Source organism: Triturus cristatus, chromosome 12 (genome assembly GCF_964204655.1).
Source record: "Triturus cristatus chromosome 12, aTriCri1.1, whole genome shotgun sequence".
In the NCBI taxonomy this organism is placed as follows: domain Eukaryota; kingdom Metazoa; phylum Chordata; class Amphibia; order Caudata; family Salamandridae; genus Triturus; species Triturus cristatus.
Window position 1 is genome coordinate 442,882,107 of NC_140595.1, and position 23,309 is coordinate 442,905,415.

General features: G+C 42.2%; 1 long non-coding RNA gene across 1 annotated transcript in view; it reads right to left on the minus strand.

Annotated features, from left to right (window-relative positions):
• LOC146776079 (uncharacterized) overlaps positions 1-23,309 on the minus strand; it is a 56,354-nt gene that overhangs the window by 27,403 nt on the left and 5,642 nt on the right. The window contains exon 2 of the long non-coding RNA XR_014971980.1: positions 8,734-8,787. This is a non-coding gene — a long non-coding RNA (uncharacterized LOC146776079). The remainder of the gene's footprint in view (positions 1-8,733; positions 8,788-23,309) is intronic.

Below are 23,309 nucleotides of genomic sequence, written 5' to 3' on the forward strand. Positions count from 1 at the left end.
CCATTTTCAGAAGTGTAATTTAAAACCAGACTTCACTATACGTTTGGATTTTTCATTGCAATTCCAAAGACACCAAACATGAACTGCTCACCTATTCCCATTTGGAAATTAGAGCTACTTACATATGATAAGGTAACTCCAATGTTTTCCTATGGGAAATATAGGCCTTGCTGTAGTGAAAAACAAATGTAATCATTTTTACCTACTATGACATGTAAAACCTAAAAGTTTATGTCCTTCTTTTTAAATTTATTGCTGCCTGTCATTTGGACTGTCCATGGCCTACCTTAGGAGTGAGTTATATGTATAAAAAAAGGAATGTTTTGGCCTGGCAAAAGGTTTATTTTGAAGATCGAAATAGCAGTTTAAACCTGTGCACACAGCCTGTAATGCAGGTCTGAGATGTTTTGGAGGCTACCTCTGGTACATTGTGCACGGAGCTGGGAGAACACACCCATGATGTCTTGGGCCTTGATCATGATTCAGTGTTGAAGGTCCTCCCAGTATTTTTGGCACATTTTGCCGCACTGTTTGTACGCTCCCAATGCATGGCAAACTTCAGCCAGATTTGGACACATGCTGCATTGTTCAGCTGGCTTTCTGGACCGACATGAAGCTGAAGGTACTTTGCAAGCACCCCCTCAGTGATGAGGTTCAATTTACTCTCAGAGAAGGCGCGTGCCTTCTCATCAGGTCCCTCAGCCATGTTGGGGTCAAGATTAATGCACAGAGCAGCAGGATGGAGGTGAATGCTTCTCTGAGGAGAGTTTAGCACAGAATGATTCCAACGTGGCCAATTTCCTCTTCCTGTAGGTCCTTTCCTGTATGTCATTTCGTATCTGTAATTTCTTGTATATTCTCAGTATATGGAGACTCTGCCCCAACTACAGAGTCTCTGCCCTGACTGCAGGGACTTCATGCATGTAGGAGAGTCTCCATACAAGGAGTTGAAACTCCATGCTCATGGTTGTGCTCCGCATGTGGGAGGGAAATTTTGGACAAATGTTATTATGTTTTCTTACAAATCGTAAATAAAAATGTAATTACATGTACATTGACCTCAGGTAGGATGATTTGTTACACTAAGTAAATTAAAATAGTTAAAATAATTATTTAAAAATATGGGCTTGAAGTTCGAAGATGTATACTCTGTCACAAACCTCTCATGTCCCATGTTACAAGTGCCATTGGATATAATGCACTTGTAACAGAATGGAGGTAATATCCTTCACATTTGTAATGGAGTATTCCATTACCGACACTGTACATCAGGTCCTTTGTGTTATGTGTATAATTAGATTATACTGGAACCCAAGTAATACCCACATTTAGTAGTTTTTTGTGATGTCTTTGCATTGGGAAATCAAGGCAATGCAAAGCCTTAACTACTAGTCACAATGCCACACAAGGGGTGATTTGCCCCACCTTGCCTGCCTATGTAAAAAAAAAAAAAAAACAGATTCAGTGCATGGCACTGTTTCGCCTTGAATCATGCAGCCCTTCCATAGGCGTACTAGGGGTGTAACTATGCAGCCACCAATGCATTTTGACACATCTCAGATCATTAAATATATGTCAATCTGGCTTGTCAACAAATTGGTAATCCTCCCAAACCGAGGCATAATGAAGAGACATTTATATCTTTATCCCTATTACTTATTATTTGCATGTGAGAGGCATTAAGAATCAAGGACTCCCTTTGTGATCAAACACATTGCTAACCATAACACAGAAACATTTTCTGCATGGTGCAGCATTGTTGCTACAGTGCGCCGAGAGCAGCAGCAAGCAAAGATTGCAAAATTGATACCTATTGTGTAGAGATTTGAGGTTTCTGTTTTCCTTCCTTTCATGCAACTCAGCACAACAAGTTGGACTTGGCCATTTTCTGCAGGGTCTTCCCAAAAGTTTTGCCTCCACCCTCCTGTTTTCTGTCGGCTTTTAGGATTCTACGCACTTTACCACTGATAACCATTGCTAACGTACCTGTGCTCTCACATTTAAACATGCTAGAATTGGCTTAAACTGATTGCCATATTTAATTTATTTGCAAGTCCAATGTACCCAGGGCCTGTAAAATGAATGCTACATGTTGTCCTGCTTCAGTTACTGTGCCACCCACTCAAGCAGCCCTTCGAACATGTCTCAAGCCTGCCATTGAAGCTTGTGTGCAGGTTTAAACTGCCATTTCAACCTGACAAAAAAAACATTTTGCCAGGCTCAAACCTTATAGTGAATTGTGATCTGATGTGTTTCCTTTTCAATATCACACTACAAGGCCCAGAATTCTCTGTAAAGCAAATACAAAGTTCCTTGATCATCTTGTGTGAAATATGTGAATCTTATACCTGTCATTTGTATCAACAATTAATGACTCATGGAATTTGGCTTCCATAGTCACAAATACTACAAAGAAAACTCTTATATACATATGGAATTTATATTGACGCTTAATGTATTACCTGGCACCACACTAAGGTCGTCTGTAGCAGTTGGCCCATGTAGGAGGTGGGAGTGCATAGTTGAGAGTATTTCTTTTTCGATTGGGGTGAGATGGAGGGGAGATTCAGTTTGTCCACCTGTAAGAGCTCTGGCCACCTCCATCCTAGTGAACTTCTTCTTCACTTGTCTCCCTCATCCTGCCACACAGGGACACAACACGCTCCAGAGGCCTCCCTGCAACCTAACTGGATCTGCAACTAGACCTTCTTGAGCCCTGCTGGCCTCTGCTAGAGTGAGGCCCTGATCCCCAAGAGATACTGCCCCAGGTCCGGGACCTTTGGCTGGCATCAGAGTACATTCATCTACAATGAAAGGAGACATCCTGAAGTTCTGGACCTTTTGCACAGGACTTGGAAAAGGTAACTTTTTCAGAGGGACTAACCTGCACCCTGTGTCTGGCACATGCCCCATCGCGGTCAGGCTGATCCTGTGACTATGCCCAAGGCTAACACGACCAGATGACAGTGAGTGGTGCTTTGTTCTTTTAGGTGATATACTTACCTAAATGTTTAAAATTATGTATCTCTGATTCTCCTAATTGGATCATTGTCATTTTGGTCTCAAATGTGAAGCTACCAGAGGGTTAAGCCCAGGTCAACTTAGTGACCTATGTGGTTCACCTTGGCGAGGATTGATGTTGCTGCTTGAGTAGGGCTCCCACCACCCACAACCAATAACCCCTTTTTATACACCATGTACTATTGTTTGTTTTCAAGATTTATGAAAATTATTATCAGACATTGTTTCACCTCCTAACATTTTAACATTTCCTGTTCTTTCATTTTGTTGACTAAATTGATCAGAGAAATGCCCAATGTGTCTCTAGGTGTTTTACTTCTTGTGCTGCTACTTTAGGTTTAGGGTTTACCTTTAATTCATTTTTAGACACTTAAATGAACACATTGCCCATCAAGTAGCTAAGACATGGTTGTTTTCCCTGATGTTTTTTGCAAACATGATTGCTAGTTATAGAGTTCTAAATGGGCCATAAAGGTATTTATGTGTGTATTATTCTTCCCCGATAGTACTGAGATGAGTTCATGTGTTCTCTCTGAGTCTATACCTCCAATAATGAGGGTAATATATAATGTAATGCTTCTATAATATTAGTCAGTAGATCAATTTCTTCACTGGATCAAGAAACAATACTTAAAGCATCTTCAGCATCAACCTGGGTGATTAATGATGTGTGCTTAGATAAAGTGGTATTCCTTAAAATCTCAGGTGAATCCAACAGCTCTGCAAATAGGTCTTCATGATCTGCTGCAGTTATGGAAAGCTCCAAGTAATCTCTGTCAATTATGGAGACATTTATACTGTCTCTTGGATCTTTAATAGGCCTGTAGACAATGTATATTATGATGGCATGATCTTACATATTTTCATTAATTTTGCATCATGGCTGCTACTCAAAATTACAGAAATTACACCATTACAACAATTTTATGAACCCCATATCTTTCTTTGCATCATTATTTCATTCATTCGCATGATTATGTGTTTCAGGGAACTTAATCCAAGAGGTTAATTGTGTATTTGAACATGCTTTGCCCTCTTTATCTGATGTATCCATCTTATCTCAAATCTTTAGATCAAATCGTACTATGAGAGGTGGCTTATATTTTATCATTAAGCATCTTAACTGATAAAGATCTTTGTTAGAGGCTGACAATGAAACAGGCTTCATGGTTGTGGTTGTCTCACAGTTGACTTGGTGTTGTGCATTTGAAGTTGGAGTCAAATTAAAACCATTCACATTATTTTCATTTACTCTTCAATATTCAAATAAAATGGCTGATCTTTTATTTGTCTAGTTTCCTCTTTCTAGTGGGACTCTTGGGGGCTCATTTATGAGAAATGATGCTTCTCTGTGACAAGGCAGAGATGCATTATAAACCCTTGCACTGCGATACGCCAGTTTGAAACGACATTGATGCACCGTATTTATGGTACGGCGCATCATGCTGTAAGGTCCCAAGGTGCACCAAAAACATTGACACATCCGTGAGACAGATGCCACAGAGAACAATTTACACATTTGCAGCACAAGTGACACTAAGCTGCTTTACGTGTCATAAAGCTCTCTTTATGTGCTGCAAAATCAGATTTGCGTCACAGTGGAGTGTGTCATGCATCAAAACTCCCCCAAAAAGCAACACATTGTGAAAAAAAAATACTTTCCAACACATCTACAGGAAAAAATGAAGCAGGCAGCAACATTCAGGGCAACAACCCCAATACCAGCCAGGATGTCCAGACAGAGCCCCAGGGGAAGAGGAAGCGTAATTTTAGTGAGGAGGAGAACCAAACTTTAATAACAGAGGTGACAAAGAAAGAACATAATCTCTTTGTCGCGTCAAAATACCCATTAAGGAAGAAAGAAGCCATCTGGAAATCCATAATGGAGAAGAGAAACAGTGTAGTGAAAACTAAAAGGACAGTGTCCGAGTGCAAGAAGCGCTGACATGATCATAAGCGCAGTACTGAGGAGAAACTGGCTAAGAACCTGAGGGAAGCCATGCGGACCGGATGAGGAGAACCTGAGGGTCAGGAGGTGTAGGACCTCTTGGAGGAGCAGGTGGCATCAGTCATACCAGCAAAGCTGGTGCCAGCAATTGCCAGACAGGACAGTGCTGGGTTCGAGGAGTAGGAAGATCTACATGGTAAGTGGCAACAAACGACAACATGTTTAAAAATGTCATGCAGTGCAGTGCAGCAACCTATGTTCCTGCGCTGCAAGGGAAAGGGCACACATCTCTCACATATTAATTCATATGTCAAATAAATTTAAGTCATACTGCCCATTATGTATAGCCCAGGCCAGCTCTGTCAAGTTTGCCCGGTCCATGTGTGATGTGCTGCCCCAGTCAAGGTTCACCTTTGTATACTGGGAATTGGAGTGAAATGCAGAAGATGAGTGGCCAGGACTACAAGTCCCACAATACAAAGCTAAAAACTGGGACTGGAGCAGCACATCATGCATGGACATTTGAACAATGCCCAACCTGACTGTGACAATGAAGGCCACCTTGCACCGTGCAGCTAGTGTGTCTATCGCAGGACTATGGTGACAAAATTTGAGTGTATAGTAATGGAATAGAATGGGGTTGCCAAAGGATTAACTCCTCACCTGACAGAGGGTTTGTATGTGGAGAATGTGAAATATCACCAAGTAGGACAATGTGAAGAGCCACTTGTACAGTCACTAGCATGAAACTACATTGCATGCAGCTGTGGCTGAGCACATTGAATTGGCTCTGTGTCTGAATGGGGAGCCATTGGATAGCACGGAGGTGAGTTGTGATGTGTGTACTGCAAGGTAGTCTGCGCAATAATTATGCCCTGTTGTGTCTGATAGTGTCACACTTGTGTTGCAGCTGTGAAGGGATGATGTAGAAGAGGGCATTGGCGTATTTTTTTATCTACGTGTAATGCGGGCCTGAGTGAAGGGGTAGCAGGTATCAGGAAGGTGGCGTAAAAACAAATGTTTGACTGTGCCACATATGTCAAGGCAGGAGGATTTGAAACAGGGAATAGTGAAGTGACAGGATGAGCTAGGTGTCCAGGATGATGGGCAGGTGATGGCGATGGTTGGAGTGTGAAGTATATTTGCCTAGTTGTGTGGCCAACCAGGGTAGGTACATGTCACAGAATATTGTTACTACTAGCATGTGGTGTACGGCCTGAGCCGTAGCTCTCACATACAGGTAGGCATGTTGGTCAATTGCATATGGTTACATATATCAGTGGTGTTGATGTCACATGAGAGTGAATGTATGATCTGGGTGGCATCAGTATGTGACAATAAGTTGAGTCACTGGATATAAATGAGGATTTGCAGAGAAGCCATGTACAGGTCCAAGTGAGTGGGCCTGAGCTAAGAGATTGGTGGTACTCTGCATATAACCAACTCTGGCAATAATAAAATGGGCAGAGCATTAGCGGTTGCAATTTTCCAAGTGTGGCTGGGCCTAACCACCTCAGAGATGGTAGACAGTGTCTAGTGTTCTGAGCTCTTTAGATGACTGTGTGTATAATGAAATTACATGATTACACACAAATAAGTTACCATGGTAAGTCCATGCCCTTACACATTCCTACAGTGTAGGAAGGTTGCTTGCTGTGTTGTGTTGTGTGGATGCTTCTCAAATATGAGCCCTTGGACACAATCATGCATGCATGACAGCACACCACAAGCACAGTGATGTGGTGTACTGTATGAAAGGCAGAGTGAGGACTAAATCAAATACATGATCAAACCAACATCACCTTCCCGGGAGCTGTGGGCTAAGTAGTGGCTAGAGGGAATGCAGGCACTTTGGTGACTTCTTGCAATGTGCAAAGTAGTCGTGTCAATAAGCGAACCTCTAATCAGTACAGCCATCAAGAAAAAGAAAGATAACCAACATGGTAGATGTGGCCCTTACCTGCACTTACCTCACAGACAGGGCAGGCCAGCAAGCTGTGTATCTGTGTTGCAATATGTGGTATGACATGAAAAGGCACCCTTGTCACACAGTGGTCATGTGAACAATGTAAAGATATTGCCATATGAAAGGCAACTATAGTGAAACTTGCCCTCATTTCCTTCCAGTTACATATGTACTACACATCAATGTTTAACATAAAGTGAATGAAAACAAAGTCTGTACATCAGCAAAATTACTCATTTCAACATCTATCATAGATCATAATTATCATAATTGAATTTCGTTGTAGAGGGACAAACAACACCGCCTGACCAGCAGCCTGTCCTGAATGACCATCCTGTTGGCAATGACATCCTGGATGATGACACCTTTCAGTTCAAGCAACTCCTGGATTCCATTGGAACTTCTTTTCTGGTCACGGCAAGACATGGCAGTACCGCTGGGTCTCCAGAGGACCCCCTACCACACCAGTGAGGTTGCCACCCAGTTGCGGGGCATGTGTATCATCTTGCAATCTCTGGAGTGCAAATAGGACTCCTATATAGCAACTATAGGTGCCTTTCACAGCGACATTGTTACCCTGTTGACTAGCCATCGGGCCCTTGTCAGCTCTGTTCTGCCTTCCTTGCTGGCACAGATAAATGCTGCTAGGAATAGGGGAGCCACATCTTATGCCCCTGATGTCTCTGCCTCAAATGCCTCCCACACAAACATCACCACCTTCAGAGGAGGCATAACACCCATCAGAAGAGGAAGATGTGGACTTCACCACTTTCTGGCAGCAAACTACCAAGTAACATTTGTCTGTGCCTCCTGGCCAGTTTCTTAGTGTTCCTGTGTTTATCATCATCCCACCTCCTTGGTTACTTGGTACTCTCCCATTTTGTATGCTTACCTGTGTATCCAATCCATTTGTGGACTGTTGTTAAGGCCTACCTTTTCTAATGACAATTTCGACCTCCTCCTCACTGGACTTCTACTCACCTCTACATATGACATAAATATATTTATCTGTCTGGACATCCTTTGGTCTATAACACTGTTGGTGTTGTTGCCCCAAAAACTGCTAATGTGTTCATGCTGACACACACACTTGTAAAATAAATGCACACCAATGAACCAACGTGTTATACGTCTGTTGCAGAAAGGATTAACTAGACCATGATGTATGTTTATATACAAAGACCCCTTCTTGCTATCACAAGGAGATTGCACCAAAGTCACTTTCACCTGCTCTTGTTGTATATGCCCTAAGCTTGAGTAACTTGTTTGGCATGCTGTGAGAAGGCCTTACTAATAACAAAGATGCCTACCTGCTCAAAATGGGGCCTGTGAGGCATGGGAGCCATTAACACTGTTTCTCACACACACATATATCTCGCTCAGTCAACATGACAATGTGATCAAGCTAATAAGATAGCCTCAATGCTTACATGGAAAAGATCCTAAAGTACGTATTTCATTATTTAGAAATGTATAAAGCGCACAGCTACCCCCAATTTAAATTATGCATGCACTGATAATATGCAGATACTATGACCTTACTCCTTCTGAATTTGCATCACACCTATGCCACTCAAGGATGTAGAAGGTCAGTCCAACAACGTGGATGTCAGTATTCATGAGATGCAACTAATAGGTTTCGGGGTCTTGTGTCAGCTGATAAATAGTGTTGAAAAGCACATTGGGATATGTAGGGAAATGTGTTCCTCTGCCCCTGAGAGCCCTCACATGCATTGAGTGTGAGTGTTATCACACATGACATCAATTGGACAATATACACACATATCACTAAACCTACCTGATAATAGCGTGGGTCCTTTCCTGAGCCTCAGCATACATTCAGTTTTGGTATCTATGAAAGCAAACAGAGCAGTTCAGAATCTGTGTGAATGCTAATGACTTTAGTGTATTTGGAGTGCATACTGCAATTCACATTATGACAAAACCAGAGACTTTGAAAGACATTGTGTGCAAGAATTGTGAGTGTGCTTAACAAAGACATTGCTTGCACAATTAACCTTAAGTGCGCTTAACAAAGACATTGCGTGCACGTTTAACCCCCAGTGGTTTACATGTTAATTTGATCTCCCTAAGTTACGTTTTTGTGTCTTTTAACTCATCAATGTGATACATTGGGATACATGAGGTGTGCAGCGTCGGCCAGCTACAGAACCCATGCAGTCTCCGGTGAACAAGGTACCAATCCTGGGCGCAAACAGCAAGATGAGTCAATCTTCTCCATGAAGTGAAGGCAATGCATCAGTTCTGAAGATTGGTGCCGAAGAAGAGAAGCATTGCGCGATGCACCAGATTCTGCTATGCTGCTGAGGGGATGAATTGATCTCACCAAGCTTCAGCTGTGGTTATGCATCGATTTCTAGAGGCAAAGCACTGGTTCAGATGCAATGCAGCGCTTTTACTTCCACAATCCGGTCAATGTGCCAGTTCTTCTACATAAAGACAGGAGATGCATCAAAATCCATGATGCAAGTATCTGGGCCACTTCCGGTGAGCCAGGCACAGTAGCTGGGTAGAACCTTTGATATACCTGAGTCTCAAGCAACAGGAAGCAAGCCAAGAAGCCCTTGGAGATCACTTGGCGGGTATCCCTTTCAACCCAGTTCTGTCTGCCAGGCTATCTTTGGGGGGGTAACCAGTCCTTTGTGTGTGGAAAGGTCACTGCCTATTCAAGTGAAGTGTTAGTCGCTCCCTTCCATTCTGCCCAGACAAGGCCATCAGAATGCAGATGTATGTAGATGGGTACTCAGACACAGCTATCCTTCCTGTGTTGTGGATTTCTAGAAGGAATGCCCAAAGTGTAGCTGTCGACCACCCCAGACGTGAATTAGAGACAGGCTGTCAGGTACACAGAGCAGTAAGTGCAGAGAAATGTCCACTTTCCAAAAGTGGCATTTCTACAATAGCAATGTTAAATCCAACTTCACCAGTGAGGATGATTTATCATTACCATTCAAAAGATATGAAACATGAAAAAGCTACTCCTCTCTGATGAGGAATTTCAGCTAAAAAGTGTATTAAAGAATTCCCAATGATAGCCTATGAGAGAGGTAGGCCTCACAGTAGTGAAAACGAATTTGGGTGTTTGTCCCTTCCAGGAAATGAAAAGATTAAATACACATGTCCTACCTTTTACTTAAATGGTATCCTCCCCTTAGGGTGACATATGGCAAGTAGTTTTGAATGCCAAGTCAAAGTGGCAGTAAACTACACACACAGGCACCGCAATGGCATGCCTGAGACTGACTTGAAAGGCTAGTTATGTGGATGTCACAATCAGTGCTGCAGGCCCACTAGTATTATTTGACTTCCAGGCCCTGGGCATATGTTATACCATTTTAAAGGGTACTCACTAGTAAATCAAATATGCCAATCAGGTGTACACCAATGTCACCATGTTTAGAGGAGAAGCACATGTACTTTAGCTCTGGTAAGCTGAAGTAAAATGCTTAGAGCCTTACGGCCAACAGAAAGAAGAATACGCAAAAACAGGAGGAAAAAAGAAAAAGCTCTGGGGAAAGGATGAAAGCTCTAACAGTGATATTTCTGCCGATAATGTTATTATGAACTCATTTAATGGTATTTCCCGTACACACATACTTTGTTAACAAGCAAAAATACCAATAACAATCCAAAGGCTTGTAAGTGGTCTGACTCAATTGCTTTAAAACGCACTGTGTCCACTTGAAGGCGGTCAAGGCTGTCCCCAGAGATTGCAATTGGGTCTGCATATGTCAAGTCACTTATAAGAGCACATTAGAGTAGCGTAAAAGGTTCTTGAAAGATGAAGTTTGGGAACAGCTTTTGGCTGCTAGTCATCTTAGGGACAGTGCAACACCTTGGGAAAATGTCAACCGCTCTCTTTTCAGGATGTGTTTGGAACCTACACTGCAGCTTACCATCTTGCCTAATGTATTGGTCGAATACTGTAAATCTATATATGACTTGCCTATGTCCTCTGTTGGGCTACCTGCTAAAGCGCTAACTCCTATAAATTTTTCGATAGATGAGGTCCAGAATGCTATAAGCGTGCTCCCTGTTAATAAGGCTCCTGGTCCAGATGGGGTCGCGCTAGACCTACTCATGGCCAAGACAGACTTTTGGGCTCCTCCTTTAACAATATATTTAAATACAGTAGTAAATGTTAACATACCCGAAGCCTGGTCCACTTCTTTGGTTGTGCCTGTTTTTAAGAAACGCATCCACTCAGACTCAAGTGCTATAGGCCCATCTCATCGATTAGCTCTACAGTCAAGATAGTACGCTGTATACTCTTGGATAGGCTTGTTGAATGGGCATCGGAGCAGAATGTTTTAATTGATTCTCAGTATGGTTTACGTCCAGGCCTAGGCATAATAGACCAGAGCCTTAATCTGTTTTGAATGCTGCAAAGTACATTATTGTGAAACAAGGGCCGCTGCACCTCGCATTTATGAACCTCAGTACAGCTTTTAATAGGGTGTATAGGGAGAACCTTTGAAGTGTTATGTTTTAGTTGGGGGCTGATCCTCAGTTTTTTCTTTTTGCAGGATCTCCAATTTAAGCTCACAGCTTCAGTGAGATTTAGTGAGGGGGTCGATGCACTGAGCACTTTAGGCTTAGCCGGGTGTTCATCAATGTTGTATTCTGGCCCTGTTTTTGTTTATTATATATATATTAACAAACGGGAAAAGTCATTGGATGAAGTTGGCAGGAACTTCTCTAAAATTGGTTCTCATCCGACCCCTTTTCTGCTTTATGCAGACCATGTTGTTCTTATCTTGCACACTGCAGGTTCTAGACGTTTGGGTCTAGACATTTTGGTTAACCAATTGGTGAATTTTATGCACGGCGTCGACTTAAGTACAAATTTGTCTGAGTCCCATGTTATGGTAGTAGGCGTATGGTCTACTAAGGATAGATCCTACTGTATCAAAGGCAATCCTCTTAGACGTTTCCCAGTGTTTTCTGGTTTGGGTTACCTATTTGATTCCTCCTTTTCTTGGTCAACCTTGATAATGGCTAGACAGCACATGTTTTCTAGGAATATGGCTTCTCTCTCCAACGTTGATTCAAGGCTGGGCTGAAAGTCTATTAAAGCTATGGTTGATATTTATGTGGCAAAATGCATTTCTGTAGCTGCCTACTGGATCGATATATGGGGGTACGCCAATGTGACTTCCTTGCTTGTTCTCAAAAATACGTTTTTAGGAAAACTCGCTTTCCTCCCTCATTGTGGATCCTTCTTTATTATTCATGAGGAATTAGGGATCAATTACCTAGAGGACATTTTGCTTTTGCGGCACTTACTCCTTTGGATTTTGGCATGGGTACATCCAGCCAAGCACTTTAATCATTTAATATTGAAAGACTGTCTAGCCTTAGATTGAGCCGCTCGTATCCAATGGACTAGTAATATTAAGGGCTGTTTTATTAAGCTGGGTCGACCTGAGTATTTTGATTACACAGAGTCTCTAGCAACGGAGACATTTGGATCAAGAGATTTTGTGAACTGGAGGACAAGTGAGAGAATATTATTGATTTAGGAAAATATGTTTGTTTAAGCCTATTTATTAGTCCAGACAACAATGTTAATTGAACCATTCCTTGTGTACAACATGTCTGATTATCATTGATTCCTTTTAACATGATTTAGACTGAATGTAATACTCCATTTATTAGTAGTCCTGCAGGAAAGTACATATGGCACTATGTTCACCCCATGCAGTTGTAATAAGAACTGGGTCAAGACACGTTGCACTTCATTATGTTTTGCACTTTTTATGAAAGACTTTGAAAGATTCTTATTGTTCCATTTCTTGATGACAAACATTTTGTGCAAATTTGACCTGCACTACTCTATCTAATGTCATTACCGGATGTGCCGACCTGCTTTAACTTAGCTCATTTTTTTATCTGGTGCTGTCAGTTTGAGGAAGACTTTATCTACTCTACGATGTAATGTTTGAATTCTTGTGGCAGTCTCTGCAATTATTTTATTCGGTATTTTTATCCTTGGCTGATGTTAACTGTTTTTTAGATGTGTTCTTTCATGTTGTCTTAGCAAAACTGAATACAGATTGATTGATTGATTGATTTGTTTGCAGTTTATTTGAAATGCAAAAAGTGAAGGAATTTCTTTGGAAAATTAAGGAGATAAAAAGAAATAGAGAACATTTTTTGGACTTTATCACTTTTGATTAAGGGATGATTTGATAGTCTTTGCCTGATAATGTAGAAATTGCTGTAATATCTAGCATGATTTAGAGAATTCTTCTTCATATCATGTTTCCATCAAACAAATTTTACATAAGTCACATAGATCAAGATCAATGCTGTCTTCTGTGATTAGCCATTCTTATTTTTAAGTGAAACCTTTTGTAGTAAAGAGAAAACTTTTTGAAGTCCTGTCTGTCATAACAAGAATACTAAAGATGACAATTAGTTTTTTATTAGATGAATGAAAGCCTAACAGAATAAGTTTAATTTATCATCTGATTCAAGTTAGAAGGATACTTTTATTTCAAAAATTACAGCAACTTTATTCTCTTTCTGTATTTTTTAACAAATATAATAAACATACTAATTCGTCAAGAGAGATTTTAAATAGCATTTTTACTAGAGAAAGGTATATCGAAAGCACACTTAATTTTTCACATAATTTTGCTTTAGGAGATTATCTTGTATATATAAATTATACAAAAGTCCAGACAGGATCAGTGAAATATAGATAATAGAATTTAAATGGGAGAAAGAATTTGTTGTGTATCGGTAGTAATAACATGAGAAAGAAAATGGTCTAAGATACAGTCTACGGATAATGGTCAAAGATACAGGGCCAGATATACGACCATTTTGCGTCATGGCTGCACCACAAAAATGCTAGTAGATATTTACAAAGCCACAGAAAGGGCAATTTGTGCCGTTGTGCGTGGCTTTGTGAAAAAACATGTGACATAAAACAACAGCTTGCACCGCATTTCATTACATTTCACTCTGGAAGGCGTTCCATGGTTGGAACATGGGCTTTACCATGCAATCCACCCATGGATTTCCTACAATCCCAGATTTACAAAGGTTTGTAAAACCTGGGAGAGCATGATATTGTTATGCATCCTAGAGCATGGTATAACAAGGAGAAAAATCTTTTTTTCTCCTTAGAAATTCTTACTTCTATGTGTGCTACAATCTGCAGCACCCATAGAAAGGTGAACATACCTTGAGAGATTGTTTTTGTGCAAGAAAATACCCATTCCGGCACAAAAACAACTCTCCTTTTAATGCAGCTACCCTTGCACTGTGGTGCAATGTTGCCTGCATTGGTGCTCGGCTGCCTGAAGTGTGCCAGTACTATGATCGAGCAGAAGTGCACCACATCCTAGTAGATATGACACATTCCTGATCTCTCCCTTTCACGCAACGGTGCACAGCAAGTTGCCTTGCTACACTGGGTAGCATGAAAAGTTAGTAAATCTGGCCCACAGTTTACAGTGAACATGTCTACTGTTCACAAGTTAAATTGATTTAGTGTATTGTCTGAAATAAAATTACTGCAATTTGTGAAGTTTCTGTACTATTTTCTAAATTGTGAATGTTGTATGCTACAATCCAAGGTTAGGCAGAATACATTGTATATCTGTACAACTGGTGCTTAAAAGCAACATATATTGTTTAGTCTTAACTTTTTTTTTTAACTCTTCCAGGGACATGTATATTTGATGAATATTGCAGCTTTTGAATTTTGAAATCAGTGATTTATTTTGAATAATTACAATATTTTTTTAATATACTCTTTATTTTATTTCTGATGCCTAGTTTTATAAAACATTGTTTAATTTCTTGTCATTTTATGTTTTTGATCTTCTCTTAAAGAATGAAATAGAAATGTCTTTCTTTTTGCATATTCATAACCTGTATTGAATTTTTATATTTTAGGTATTAATGTATCAGTTTTATTAATTAGGTACACATGTATGTGTTTTTTATGTTCTGTGGTAATAAGTTATTTTATTTCAACATTCATTTCATTAACATATTAGAAAACACAAATGTTTTAATTTGTATTTGCATAAAATGTTATAATTGTAATCCATAGAACATTTTGTACTTTTTGATAGAGAAGTTGAAACACAATCATAAATTATGAAATACTAAAGGGCTGATATTCTATTGTAATGTGCGAACCATTCACTATGGAAAAATAGCACACCACACTTGTTATGTTAAATTGGATTTGTTGAGCGCTTAATACCGAAAAGGTCTCTAAGCGCTGTAGAGGAAGAGTAGCATAGAAACCCAGCAGTTCACTTGATCGCTAAATTAAGCCCCAGGCTTCCACAAACAGAATGGTTTTCAGTTGTTTCCTAAAAGGGAGGAGGCGATCTTCAGCTCGAAGTTGACTGGGAAGCTTGTTCCAGAGAGTGGGAATTACGGAGGAGAATGCTCTCCCTCCTGTGGAGACATAGTTGAAGCTGGGACAGTATAGCAGACTCCCTGTGGAGGACCTGAGTACACGTCCAGGTACGTATTTTGTGAGGCGCTGTTTGATGTAGGAGGGAGCTTGGCCATAGATGGCTTTATGGGCGATGCACAGGCCCTTGAATTTAGCCCTTTGTTTCACCGGAAGCCAGTGAAGGCGTTGGAGGAGAGTCGAGGCTGGAGTGTGTCTCGGTAATTTGAAAATGAGCCTGGCGGCATCATTCATTGCTATCTGCAGTCTTCTAACCAAGAAGTCAGGAAGGCCAATGTACAGGGAGTTGGCGTAATCGAGCCGGGCCATGATAATGGCTGAAACAATGGTTCTCATGGTAGAAAATGAGAGAATGGGGGACAGTCTCCTTAGCAGTCGGAGAAGTCCCACACAGGTGCCAAAGACCGTGGAAACTTGGTTGGCCAGGGTGAGCTTGTCATCTATTTTGATGCCCAGGCTTTTGACTACCGGGATCGGGACAGGGGCCTCACCCAGCTCCTGGGGCCAGTACCGGGAGTTCCACGGATTGTGGTCATCTGATAGTGCCAGGACTTCGGTTTTATCAGGGTTGATTTTCAATGAATTTGCCATCATCCAGTTAACCGTAAAGCTTAGAATCTCTTTTGCTCTGGCTTGTGCATGGGGGGAGTTCTCGATGTGGAGAATGAGCTGTGTGTCATCTGCATAATTAAAAATCTGGCAGTCCATATCCGATAAGGTCTTGATTAAAGGACTGAGGTATACGTTGAACAGAAGAGGTGAGAGTGCGGACCCTTGCGGGACTCCACAGGTAATAGGGCCTTTCTCTGAGACCCACTCGCCCATCTGGATTCTTTGGGTGCGATCTGTCAGAAAGGAGGCGACCCATTGTAGGGCAGGTCCCACCACTCCCAGTGAGCGTAATCTTTCCAGCAGAGTGACATGGTTGACCGTGTCGAAAGCTGCCGACAGGTCAAGAAGGATCAATACGCAAGGCTTCTTCTTGTCAGCATTTAATCTAATGTCGTCGAGAACCGATAGCATTACCAGTTCGGTGCTATGGTGTGCCCGAAAGCCTGCTTGCCTATCCCCCAAGAGATGGTGATCTTCAAAGAATCTAGAAAGATTCTGCAGCACGTGCTGTTCGAGTATTTTGGCGAGGAAGGGGAGTTGGGAAATGGGGCGGTAGTTCTTCATATTGGATATATCAGCGCCGGGTTTTTTTAGGAGGGGGGTAATTCTAGCTTCCTTGAAGCTGTTAGGAACCGTCCCTAAGCGTAGGGAGGCATTGAGAAGGGCCAGGATGTCATGCTCGATTTCTGGGAATGCAAGATTAAAAATCCTAGGCGGGCAGGGGTCGGCTGGAGACCCAGATTTGGTCTTTTTGGCCAGGTCTTGGAGGGCCTCTATTCCCAAGAGTGGGAAGGAGGAAAGGGGCTCGGCCATCCTGACCTGTGAGTCATCCACTACCTTGGGTAAAGGTGTGCAGGGAGAAGTGCCGATCTCCATCAGGATGTCCTGAATTTTCTTTGAAAAGTATGTGAGGAAGTTATTACATTGTTCCTTGCTGGGTGGGGTGGTCTGTGATTGTTTTTGACTTAGTTCCTTCAGGATTCTAAACGTTTCTTTTTGTTTATTTGGGGCAGACAGGATTCTGTTTTCATAGAAAATTGCCTTGCTACGTAGCAGTGCTTTTTTATATGAGGCTAGTTCTCTTCTGTAGTCTGCCAGTGCCTGAGGGTTATAGTGTTTCCGCCATAGTCGTTCATGCTGGCGTAGGACTCGTTTGGAAGTCCTAAGTTCTTCCGAGAACCACGGGGCCCCTTTGCCTTTAATGCAGAATTTAACTTTCTTTTCCGGGGCCACTGTGTTAATTGAAGCAGAAAGTCGATCGGAGAAGGCAGCAACCCCCCCTTCTAGATCAACCTCAGATTCTGAATCCGCTGACGCCCATTTAATGGGAGGGAGATTGCGGAGGACGTTTAGCAGCGTCTGGCCTTCTATTTTGGACCAGGTGCGCACAAGCTTCCAAGTCGCAGTGGGAGGCCTTGTGTATTCTGTAAGGGGGAGTATCAAATGAATACAGGAGTGGTCAGACCAAGGGCATGGGACGACTTCTTTAAGTAATAAGGAGGGGATGGTGGACCAGACCAGGTCCAGGATGTGTCCCTGCACATGAGTAGGAATGGTAATTAATTGGGAGAGACCGAGCTCGATTAGAGTCTCTTCTAATTGACGGGCCTGAGCCTCCCTGGGTTGTTGATCCCAATGGAAATTAAAATCTCCCATTACCAGGAGGTGTTGGAAACGTGAACGGAGGTTGGTGATAGATTCGATTAAAAGGTTGGTAAAGTTGGGGGGGCATTTCGGGGGGCGGTAGAGCATAGAGATCGTGATGCTCGAGGAGTGAAGACAGACCTTAATGGTCAGCATGTCAGCCCCTGCCAGAGTTTCACCAGACACTTTCTCTATCCTTAAGTGTTTTTTAAAAAGGAACGCTACCCCTCCACCTCTTTTACCGGTGGGGCGATTGTGCCAGAATATGTCATAACCGTCTGGGAGCGCCGCCAGTGTAGTGGGTCCCGAATCTTCATCCAACCAAGTTTCCGACAAGGCCAGGATGTCTGGGGCCTCGTTTTGTAGAAACGTGAAAATTTCTATGGCGTGTTTTTGGAGGGAGCGTGTATTCAGGACCATTACTTTCAGTGCTTGAGGCGCCGAAGTGGGGGCGGTCTGGGCCTGGGTGGGACTGGGGCGTGTGGGCCTATCCTCTGCTGGTATGAGGAGGCCTTCTCTCCGAAGAACGTCAGTAGTCTCCCTATTCAAGGGGTAGTGGTCCCGGTTAAGGGTTCTTAATTCTACGCTAGTGTAGAGTCGAGTTCGGGCAGAGATTTTGGCCCCTGGGCCCGGCAGGGCGCGGACGGGCGCAGACGGGCTTGCCTTTGGCGCGCCTTCGGCGCGCCAGCGGCGCGCCCGCTCCAGTGTAAAGAATATATACCCCCGTGACCCCAGGCTCCTCCCCGCCAATCAGCCCTGCTGTGCAGCAGCTGACGCCCTCACAGTCACTAGACCTTCGTGAGCGCGTGCGTGGGAGGAGCTCGGAGCGGCCAGGTGAGGTAGCAGGTGTGTAGTTTACACAATATCACAATCAAGGTTTAAAAACGATTTAAAAGTTCTAAAATCAATTAAAACTTTAAGAGCAAGGCTTGCTTACAGCGTTTCAGCGAACAAGCGTGTACTGCTGGAGCTAGCGCGTCTTCCTCTGACAGCGCGTCCGCTCCAGTGTAAAGAATATATACCCCCGTGACCCCAGGCTCCTCCCCGCCAATCAGCCCTGCTGTGCAGCAGCTGACGCCCTCACAGTCACTAGACCTTCGTGAGCGCGTGCGTGGGAGGAGCTCGGAGCGGCCAGGTGAGGTAGCAGGTGTGTAGTTTACACAATATCACAATCAAGGTTTAAAAACGATTTAAAAGTTCTAAAATCAATTAAAACTTTAAGAGCAAGGCTTGCTTACAGCGTTTCAGCGAACAAGCGTGTACTGCTGGAGCTAGCGCGTCTTCCTCTGACAGCGCGTCCGCTCCAGTGTAAAGAATATATACCCCCGTGACCCCAGGCTCCTCCCTGCCAATCAGCCCTGCTGTGCAGCAGCTGACGCCCTCACAGTCACTAGACCTTCGTGAGCGCGTGCGTGGGAGGAGCTCGGAGCGGCCAGGTGAGGTAGCAGGTGTGTAGTTTACACAATATCACAATCAAGGTTTAAAAACGATTTAAAAGTTCTAAAATCAATTAAAACTTTAAGAGCAAGGCTTGCTTACAGCGTTTCAGCGAACAAGCGTGTACTGCTGGAGCTAGCGCGTCTTCCTCTGACAGCGCGTCCGCTCCAGTGTAAAGAATATATACCCCCGTGACCCCAGGCTCCTCCCCGCCAATCAGCCCTGCTGTGCAGCAGCTGACGCCCTCACAGTCACTAGACCTTCGTGAGCGCGTGCGTGGGAGGAGCTCGGAGCGGCCAGGTGAGGTAGCAGGTGTGTAGTTTACACAATATCACAATCAAGGTTTAAAAACGATTTAAAAGTTCTAAAATCAATTAAAACTTTAAGAGCAAGGCTTGCTTACAGCGTTTCAGCGAACAAGCGTGTACTGCTGGAGCTAGCGCGTCTTCCTCTGACAGCGCGTCCGCTCCAGTGTAAAGAATATATACCCCCGTGACCCCAGGCTCCTCCCCGCCAATCAGCCCTGCTGTGCAGCAGCTGACGCCCTCACAGTCACTAGACCTTCGTGAGCGCGTGCGTGGGAGGAGCTCGGAGCGGCCAGGTGAGGTAGCAGGTGTGTAGTTTACACAATATCACAATCAAGGTTTAAAAACGATTTAAAAGTTCTAAAATCAATTAAAACTTTAAGAGCAAGGCTTGCTTACAGCGTTTCAGCGAACAAGCGTGTACTGCTGGAGCTAGCGCGTCTTCCTCTGACTGCGCTCATATTTGATATAGTAAATTGTGTATTGTTTTTTCAAATTTGCAAAGTAACAAATGTTTGTGTTTCAAAATTTAGCAATATGCCTGTATTGTTTGATTATTCCAAGCTAAAGAAATGGAGATAGAGACTAATAATTAGGGACTGATTTCAACGTATATGATTGGACCACCCATGTACCCATGTGGCAGAGAAAACACATCCTTACATCAGCTGAGGATAGTCCATCAAAGTCACTTACAGCAAGGGGCATTCTGAATTTTAGGTACCTCTATTTGCTGTATCTACAAAGTATGGACTGAAGGATATTGAGCCAGAAAGGCCTAGTGGGTGAAGCAGAGTACCTTGTAGCCATTGTAGAACAAGTCAGGCAGGGGTGATATGATCACATCTGTGCAGGTTCAAATCTTCTCTGGTGCCAGTGTTTTGTATTTCTTGCAATCTGCAGATGAGATGGTGAGGCTTCATACATATCGCCCACTGCCATATGTGAAACATGACAGCACTAGGATTATTCTGGTCTGCACCCTGTGGAGATATCTCAAAGGCTGAAATACATGGTGTTGGGGTGTGGTTTGAGTCAGTATGATTTCCTTAGGCCATGTGGTAGTATGGTCATAATCATGCCACTAACCACAGATGAGAATCACTGTTTTACTGAAATTTCAGATACTCCTTTAGCATCCAATGGTTTCTTGCTGGAAGGAATTGACCAAGGACTAAGATGCCCAAATTTACAGATTATTGTAATCATTATGAAGATTTTAATATCGTCAGTATAGCTATAACTGGTAATATTGATAGAGCTGATGAGCTCCGAAGAGACTGTAGAGGGGTGATGCTGGAGCTTTGATGGATGCCTACTGGAGAGTTGAAAGATTGGTGAGCAGATTCAGGGAGCCTGGGAATTTGTTTTTTATGAGGGAGGCTGGGCTTGATCCAGTTTAAGATAACATCCTGAATTCCTATACTGCTTACACCTTGGAGTTGTAGTTGGTGATTCACTGTATTGAAGGCTGGTGAAAGGTCCTGTGAGAGGATGGCATTGGGTCCATTAAAATCAACAGTGTTATTGAGGTTTTTCCAGATAGCAATCAATGAGGGGTGGGTACTTTTCCCAGGTTGGAATTACATTTTAGTCAATAAGCTTACCTTGAAATGGTCTTTTGGGCAAATATCTGTGGTTAGCTGGATCTGCCTAGTCGAGTTCTTGCCTTCTTAGAATAGGTTTGCTGTAAGATAGTTAAGGCCGATAGGGTACGCTCCACATCAAGGGCAGAAATCAATGGTTGATATATGGGGCAGAGTTGTAGACAATGCCGGAAGAATGTTTTTCATTTTTTGGGTCAGATTAAGTCACATTGGTGGAAGGAGCTGAGTTGAAGAACTTTTTTAAAATATAGTTTTGGGAAGATTTGTGAAATATATATATACATATATATATCTCCTTTGAAACTCCTGATCACTTCTGCTGGCTTCCTCGATGCTTCTTGGCGGCGGGTGCTCCACGGTTGAGCCACGCCGTATTAAATAAAAAAAACACTTCTTTAAAGAGAAAGATGGATCGCATTCACAGAGCTGTTTGAAGACTTTTAATCCTCACATTTTTCAATTTCTTTCGGGAAAACACCACCAGCAACGCATTTGAGTCTGCCTGAGACCTTGTTCGCGGTTTAAGCTTAGCGGTTAGCGGACCAATTAAATACAAATGTATATCTTACAACGTCATGTTCCTACATTGCTAAGCACTGTGGAGTATGTTGTTTACAAAATTTCATACATAAAAAATGTTTTTTGTGAAAAAAGAATTGATGATACTGCAAACAAAGATATAAACAATATAAAACAAGGGGGTGATGTGAAAATATACATGCATAATTTCCCCTCTTCTCATAATTACTAACAAGGGACTAATGCTCGTTATAAATTTGTGGCAGAGTATATAAAAGATTTACAATAAATTAATGAAAATCTCACACCCTCAGGTATATTTTGTAACCACTGACAGAGAAAGAGTCCAACCCTCTAGTGGGTATTTTACCATCCCGTATTTACTGCACTCCTATGCGTGAATTGTTATTCCAAGGTTCGGAATGAATTTTTAACCCTGCAGGGTACCCTTTGCTCATAATATTTATTCAAGGTTTGTGTAATACAACCCTCCAGTGGGTTGTTGCCATTTGTGATATCTCTGATTATTGATAGCTGTGCCATTAGTTGCTCTCCTGTCCCTACCATTAAAGCTTACAAAATTAAGTCTTTATTCTTATTTTTGTGTGTAGAAATTAATGTGCACAAAAAGTACCAATGATAAAGTGAATACAAATATTTGTAATTGGGAAGCAGTCAGATGTATAAAAGATCATTATAAGTGTACATATAATTCCTCATCTTGATTTAATCCATGCGGTGTGTCCGTGCGCAGGGCCAATATTTGGCGTGATTCTCTTTGTCGCAACTTTCTTTCCCTGTTCCCCCCTTGTACATGTTGATCCACTGTTTCAATGCCGTAGAATTTCAATAATTTCTAGTCTCCTCCATATTAATATTCCATATTCCAGATTTTGTTATAAGGCAGTCTTATTTCTTTTATAATTTTTGCAATTTGGCATACTTTACAATTATGACATTTTACAAATCCTGTTATATTCAGCCATTGCGTTGGTTTATTCTTTCCTCTCCAAAAGCCGCTCTGAACTAATTCATCCTTCAGATTTTCTGCTCTTCTGTATGTCACATTTGGATGTTTTCCCATTATTGTTGCTACAGTGGATCAAGTTGTGATATTTTCAGTTCTTTTTCAAAATTCCTTTGATTGCTTGGATTCCTTTGAAAAACTTGTGATCAGACAGATTATATCCGGCTTGTTAGTTGGTGTTTTCTCTTTGATAATTTCATCTCTTTTTTTCTTTTGAGTCCTCTCACAACCTCTTTTGATCATTCCAGCTGAGTATCCCCTACGTTTAAATCTCTGAGATTTCCAATTGCTATGTTTGATCCCTTCATCCTCCCCAAAGCAAAATTCTTCGGATTCTTAAAAATTCGCCATATGGGATATTCTGAATCAGAGTATTGTGGTGGAAACTGTTAGCATGAAGCACAGCATTAGTTGCTGTTTGCTTACAATGTAGCGTTGTTTGATTTTTTTTGTCATTCATATATATTTCTGTATCCAGAAAAGTCACTCTTTCTTGGCTGATGTTATACGTGAACTTAAAATTAGCTTCCGTAGGAATGAGAATTTTAAAGTATTCACTAAATTCTTCTTCTGACCCTTCCCAGATTATAAAAAGGTCATCAATAAATCATAGCCAGATAATTATTTTGTTCACATATTTATCGTTCTGTGGTTGCTAGGCAAGGTGCTGCTCCCACCAACCGAGAGTACTGACTGATCATGTTAAGTGGTACATTTGCATTGGTTACGCGCAATATGGACACTGGAAGATGGCCG